The sequence below is a fragment of the Mus caroli genome, chromosome 3, assembly GCF_900094665.2.
Source record: "Mus caroli chromosome 3, CAROLI_EIJ_v1.1, whole genome shotgun sequence".
NCBI classification, from domain to species: Eukaryota; Metazoa; Chordata; class Mammalia; order Rodentia; family Muridae; genus Mus; species Mus caroli.
The window spans coordinates 28,370,032-28,377,099 of NC_034572.1; the positions used below are offsets into that span (position 1 = coordinate 28,370,032).

General features: G+C 44.9%; 1 pseudogene; it reads right to left on the reverse strand.

The window, feature by feature from the left end:
* Nucleotides 1-6,526: 6,526 nt before the first annotated feature.
* Nucleotides 6,527-6,657, reverse strand: LOC115030730 (annotated as a pseudogene).
* Nucleotides 6,658-7,068: the final 411 nt, after the last annotated feature.

Genomic DNA, 7,068 nt, shown 5'->3' on the forward strand with positions numbered 1-7,068 from the left:
AGTAAAACATACTCTCATAAGACAGTTTCTAGAAAAACATCTTATGACATAACTGAGTGTCCCAAGAAACCAGAAATGTCTACTTTAATAGATTATGTTACCAACAGGTGGTCAGTATAATTATTACTTTTCTGTATGTAAAAAAGTTGGTATTTATTAACTTTTAAAGTTTAATAATTTCATTGGGACTGCTTTATCTTCCTAAATAAAATTTGACACTTGCTCCAGATTTTAGTCCCAGCCCCAATTTTAGTTTTATATCTTTTATTGTTTTTCTTACAGTTCCTAAAGTTGAATGGACTATGCATTCAGTGCATGGCACAGGTAGGGTTAAACTTAGGTCTCTCTGAGTTCAAGCCCATGCTTTGCCAAGGTTTAGATTTTCAAGACTCATTTTAGAATGTATTTTAAATGATGATGACTGTGACATTTATGGGGTACAGTGTCATGTTGCTAACTGCCGTGGCTTCTCTTCAGATCGTAGGGCTCCTGCTGTACCATTGTTGTCCCTTTTCTTAATGATGGGCCCTGTCATCCCCCCTGAAGTCATCTGAACCCTTCCCCTGGAAGACCCTTCCAACTGCTTGCTGCTTCATTTAATCTTTCAAAATAAAAAGTGTGTTTTATTCACAGCCATTTCATCTCTGGGAAAAGGCTCTCCATGGGAGGCCATTTTGCAAGGCTTTTTCAAAAAAATTTTTAATGTAGTTTACATTTATTTACTGTGTCTGTGTGTGGAGGGAGAAGGGTGTATTCATGAGAAAGCACACATGTGGAGTTCAGAGGACAACCTTAAATAATGGCTTTTCTCCTTCTACCTTGTGGATTCTGAGGAGATTTTAGCTTAAGCCATCAAGTTTAGTGGCAAGCACCTGTTGCCACTGTGCCATCTACCTGGCCCAACCAAATCTCTTACTCAAAGATAGCAAGTTCGTTGTCTACTAAACCAGTCTCAGACAAGTCTAACTTCTGGAATCATTTGCCTTCATGGTGACCTTCACAGATATGTACTTTGTTAATTTTAGCATCTTTCCCTGATGGCATGGATCCTTGAGCTTCTCCATTGATACAGCCTCCCTTTGTGTACCTCTGGAGCTAGATGGCAGGACCACTTTGCACACAGCATCTCCCTGCAGCTCTGCATCCTAGATTCATGAAGCACAGATCTCTGTCTTCTACCCTGGGCTGTTTTCATGCTTTGGTTGTTCTGAACCTGCTATTTACCTTCCCCAGGAAGGGCATTAAGGCAGCTCCTCTAGTACCAGGGGCAGGTGTGGGGACCTCACTGTCTCAAATCTAATCAATATTTTGAAAAAAAATTACCCAACCTTGTCATTCACCAAAGAACTTTCTCAAAATTTTCCTTCCTAGTCAAAAAATTGCTATTGTTCACTTTCTGAACAAAATGTTGGCTCTTACTTTACAGGAAAAACCAAAGTCAGTGCCATCTGGTCTTCTCTGTCCTTCTTAACACTTGTTTCTCAGGAAGGGATTTCTTTTCACGGCATCCCTTCAAGTGTGACCCCACCCTCCTTGAGTCATCAGTCCCTTCTGACAACTGTTCCATCTGTTTGTGTTTCATATTGCTCCTTCCCTGCTGAGACTTCCTCCTCCTCCTCCTTCTCCTCCTCCTCTCCCTCTCTGTCCCCACCCTCCCTCCCTCTTTGAGGAAGTGTAACTTGTAGCCCAAGCTGGCCTAGAAGTACAACTTCCTATGTAGCTGAGGATGATCTCCTACTCCAGACCTCTTGCTCCACCTATCAAGTGCTGGGATCACAGGTGCTCACAAATATGCCTGCTATGTCACCTATTTTGACTGTGTTTCTTGTCACTGACATGAAGCAGTTAAGCAACTTGTCAATAGCATCTTCTAGGGTTGAAATCTAAGTCAGACATCAAAGATCTCAGGCTCTTCAATCACACATAAAGAGTAGAGTTGACACAGAGATGATGGAGAGACTTCAACAAGTTTCCCCAGTGCAGAGATACACCTTTAGCTCCAAGGTGACCTACACTAAAATAAGTACTAAGATGTTCATTCACCAAGGTGGGGATTGTTTTCTACAGCCCTATGTTTTGCAGTTTAAGGGCAGATTAGTGGAGGTGGGGGGTGTGAACAATGGTACACAGAGCTGTGAAACATCCTCCTCCTTTATCAATCAGCATCTGTGCATTCAGCCTGCACTCATCCTTTGGGAAGAAGGCAGGTGGAAGAGATGGAGACATATTGCCCGATGTCTAGATTTTTAGAGACTGCTTTTGCCTCTGTCATTCTGGGACACCGAGAATTCAGGCAAGCATCTGAGATTAACCTTGTCCAGTGGTGGCAGGGAACTTGTGGGCTCACAGGTAAGTAAGTCTTCTGTGTTTTTCATAAAACAGAACAAAACTATATATATATATATATATATATATATATATATATATATAATCTTAGGAATTTTGTTAAATGTCAGGTTTTTTGTGTTAAGAGGTGTTGGGGAACAAGACAACACAAATGTCATTATGTCCACTCTGGGGTCATATCTGAAGAACGCTCCTGAGGTGATTTTGTTCCTCAGTTTATCAGCATTGAGCAGGTACAAACCCCAAGCTTCTGATGTGCCCCTTTATAGTGTACCAAATGTAATGTCAAGACGTAACATCCTCGTATGAATGGCAGAAATTACAGATACCCAGGGAGTTGCCATGGTGGCTGGGTGCTCATGTGGAGGTGACAGGTGCTACAGAACTCCACATACCACATTGCTCCTCAAAGGTGCTCGAATCGGACAATTTTAATATAAGAAAGTAACAAGTCAAATAACAGTGAAGGCACAAAGCTCAAGCCAAAGGTTCTGGCATTGTTACCATTAGAAGTGTCTTCTTGGGATAATGTAATTCACTCAAGAAGTCTTGTCATTGGGCAGATCAATAGCTCTGACCTACTTGATTATATAACTTGTGATTATGTCCCATTATGAAACTCATTACCTGGCACTGCAAGGGAAAAAATCTCACTTGTATTTCTTTCAATCTCTTCTCAAACCAAATTCGCTGTTATCCTATATAGTAACACGCTCCCTACCCCCAGCCCCACCCCCCATTTGATCAGGTAAGGAATACATAAAAAAGCCAGAATCTTGGTTCAGTAATTTATCCTCTTATTAAAAACCCAGGTCTGACATTTCAACACTCTTCTGTGTGCCATTCTGAGACGTTGCTATTTCCTTGGTGTATGCTTTCATTTGATTTGTTAGTGCCTTGAAAGATGAAAAAGTTGAGAGAGCTGTCTGCCCTCCAAACCTCAGGGCAGGTCCCGCCCTTCCTTCTCCCTCCCATCCTTTCCTTCTTGGTAATATATTTTGCTCCATTTCCCTCCCTTTCTTTGCAATCCTGCTCAGGTCTCTTTACCTTGTCTTTAGCCTTGGCATTCCATCCTTTTTTTACATTTTGGTTGTGCACTGGTCATCATCATACTGCAAGTCACTATGTAGAACATTGGGGAGAAATGAGTGTGACTAAGTGCAAGGACAGATGACAGCTGCTCCAGCCGTGACAAGGATGCTTGCTCACTCACAGAAGGCACCGTGGCAGACAGCACTGCCATGGTGTTGAAGCACTACAGCTGAAGATACAGGGAAAGGGATGAGTCCAAGAGCCTCGCATTACTTGTATTTGTCTTCCATGGGATAATTCTGCGCACTAAGTCTTGAACAGCTTTTCACAGTTTGGCTAGAGGCTCATTCTTACCAATCACCCACTATAATAGCTGACTTAATAGCAAATTTCACAGTGGGTCTTTCCCTCTTAGACTGATCCTTTTATCTAGCCATGGTCCTTGCACCTCTTGAATCTCTCTCAAAACTCTCCTGCCTTTAAGTTCTTTGAGCATATCCTGCTTTGAAACTTGAGCTAAGCTGTCAAAATGCATGCTCTCCAGAGTATCTCTTCTCATAGAGAACAAATACTTGAGAAATTATAAGACTAGAGTCACATAGGAACTTAGGAGAAAACAGCCTGAGCTGGCAGAGTTAGATAAGGTGACAACTCAGAAGCCAACACTGAAGCCAGGTCTTATAAATTAGGAAAAAAAAATGTGCCAGCCAGAGATGATAAAAATAAATGATGCATAAAGCTAAATGTTATGCCTCTTTTCTTATTAGATTCTATGTAGGGACTTACGTAGGTTTAGGGACTAGAATTTTTTTCTAATACAGTAATATGTATCAGAAAGTCACCTGCCTGTAAGTCAGGGGCTCAGACCTAAACTTGGCAGCACTTTCCCTATACTCACAGATTTTCAGGATTCCACCTTCTACACAGAAGAAAACAGGCTTCTAAGACAGACAAATCTAAGCTTAAATTGTCCCTTGAATCAGCTGTGGGTCCTTAAGTGGAAATTAACATCTAAATTTGTAATGTCAACTGATACTGGAGATGACTACTCAAAATAAAGCTTCTTACATTGTTTAACTGACAGAGCATGCGATGTGCCTACTACAGTGTTTCTGGTAGACACTCAGTTGCTAGAGCAGATCTTGTAAGACCATCTTGAAGATTACTACTGGGCAAGGAAAAGTCTATGTGTGCACTGGTGACCTCACACTGTCCTCCCTCCCCTCTAAAGTGATAGTCACTACTGTGATACTGATATCACTTTAGATACTCTAATTCCATGTCCCCAGAGATTGGCATTCATGATGGACAATGGTGAGATTGAAGCTGCAATAGCGCCTTAGAACCAGGATAGAGAAAGTAAGTGTGCCAACCTCAGGTTGAGGGTTTATTGCAGAGACAACTCAGGAGTTTAAACATGCTTTGGGAGGTGATTGAAGACTAGGTTGACAGACAGGAGAGACTAATTTTTTTTTCTTGTTGTGGAAGTTGTAGGATGTCACAGTGTGTCTCACAGTATATCCCTCTGTCCACATATCTTCACTTGCAAATATTGAGTGCAATGGTTTGAGATCTCTGTCTTCTATGACCCCATCAATACTGGGTCCTCACTGAGACTCCTCCCAGTTATCTAGTTGTTGCCCTGTGTCATGGAGATCCTGAAGCTTTGGATCAGCAGGACTAGCCTCAACCATTCACAGATGATGTAGATTTTGGGGTGGACCAACTCAGAGCCCTGGATCTGGGCATGGCCGGTAGCTGAGCCAGTCTCTGCATTGGCTCTCCCTTATCAGCAAGCTCTCTAGCCCTGTTCAGGCTAGAACATCCAATGCCATCATCATCAGAATGCAGGGTCAGCTCTCCTGCTCACATGCCCTCAAGGCCAGCTCACCCACACCCAAACCTCCAAAGCTAGTTCCACTGTACTGCCCAGTTAAGGTGCAGGGTCCACTCCCCCAAGTATTGCAGCCTATAAGGGGCTGGGCCAGTGCTCCCACTTTCACAACCTCAGGGCTGGCTGACCTGTGCCTTTGCAATGGGAGCCAGCTCCACTGTGTTGCCCAGGTTGGGTACAGGGCCCTCTCTCCTGAGTGCTGCAGCTGGTGAGCCAGGGCCAGATCACATGCTCTCATGACCTTGAATCAGCTCTCCTCACTGCCTCCAGTGGCAGTGACAAGGGCCAAAGGGGCAGAGGGCATCTCTCCCCTACCCACCCAAGCCACCTTAAGACAGGCAAGTGGCAGAACCAGTTATCCCTCAATCACACCCTTGGGGTGGCTCACCCATACCCCTGCCAACAGGATCAGCACTACTGTACTGTCTGGGTGAGGTGAGGGGCCCACACTCCTGAATTCTGCAGCTGATGAGGGGCAGGGCTAGCTCTCCTGGACTCATGACACTGTAGGCAGCTTTCCCAACTGCCTGAGGTGGAGAGGGGCTGGGGGCGGACATCACTTCTGTACCTGTGCAACCCTACGGAAGATGAGTGGCAGGGTCAGCTCTCCCATACCCCACTACCAGTGCCAGATCCACTGTGATGCCTGGGCAAGGTACAGGACCCCACTCTCCTGAGTGCTTCTGCTGTCGAGAGGCTGAGGGGTGGAGCTAGCCTTTCAGCATGCCAAAGGCAGTAAGGGGCAGAGCCAGTTCTGCACAGCATGTTGGCATCCAAGTGGTCACGTTCTCTAGTGGTAATATGAGCTACAGACATTGACACTGATCCCTGCTGCCTTGTAGACAAGGACCCAGTTATGGCCTTCAGCAGCAGCTTGGGCTGGGACCTCATCATAGCCACAGCTGGCAGGGCTGGCCACTCATAGCAGGCTACTCCTCTCCACTCTTGAGTCTCCAGTTCCTTCTCTCTTCATAAAGCTTATGCTACTCCACTTCTCCTTCTTTTTCAACTGCCCACCATAGACTTGCACATTGTCACTACTGCTGCAGGCTGGCCACAGTTGACAGGTCCCTGGGTGACAACCCTTTGTCTACGCTGCATGTGGTGTTGGTAGGTGGGTGTCTATGGCCTGCCTGTGTGGTGGATCGAGGGGCACTGTGGGCATCTTTCCCAACCTATACCTGAATCACATGGTGGAACACAGATCTCTGTCTCCCTCCTCCCATGCTGTGCTGCCTGGGTTTGATTTTATTTTTATGAGTCCTAGGCATAAAACAGCTTTGACCATCAAGCTAGGATGAACAAAGTACTGCCATCTGCTTTGCCCCTGACTGATATAAAAACACCACCACCAACAAGGTGTCTCTTTGCCCATTGCCAGAACAACAGGTAGAGGGGTTGTGGGTCGTGGGACAGACACAGCTTTTAGGAAGTCTTGGATCTGCTGTAAGATTGTATCTGTTCTCCTTTGTGTCTAGCACTTTCAAAGCACTAAAACTTACTGAATTTGAGCATTTTCAGAGATTCTAATGTGTGGTTTTTTTGGAGGGAGCAGGGAGTGGGGAGAGAGGTTGGGCTTAGTCAGAAAAAGAAAACATTGTTGGGCTAGTTACTACTCTGTCACTGTGACATATGGAGAATCATCTGGAGAGGGAATCTCACTGAAGAAGATGCCTCCATCAGGTTGGACTGTGGGAAAGTCTGTGTGGGATGTCCTTGATGGATGTGAAAAGGTCCAGCCCACTGTGGGCAGTGCCACTCCTAGGCAGGTGGTCTTGGACTATATAATAAGAAAC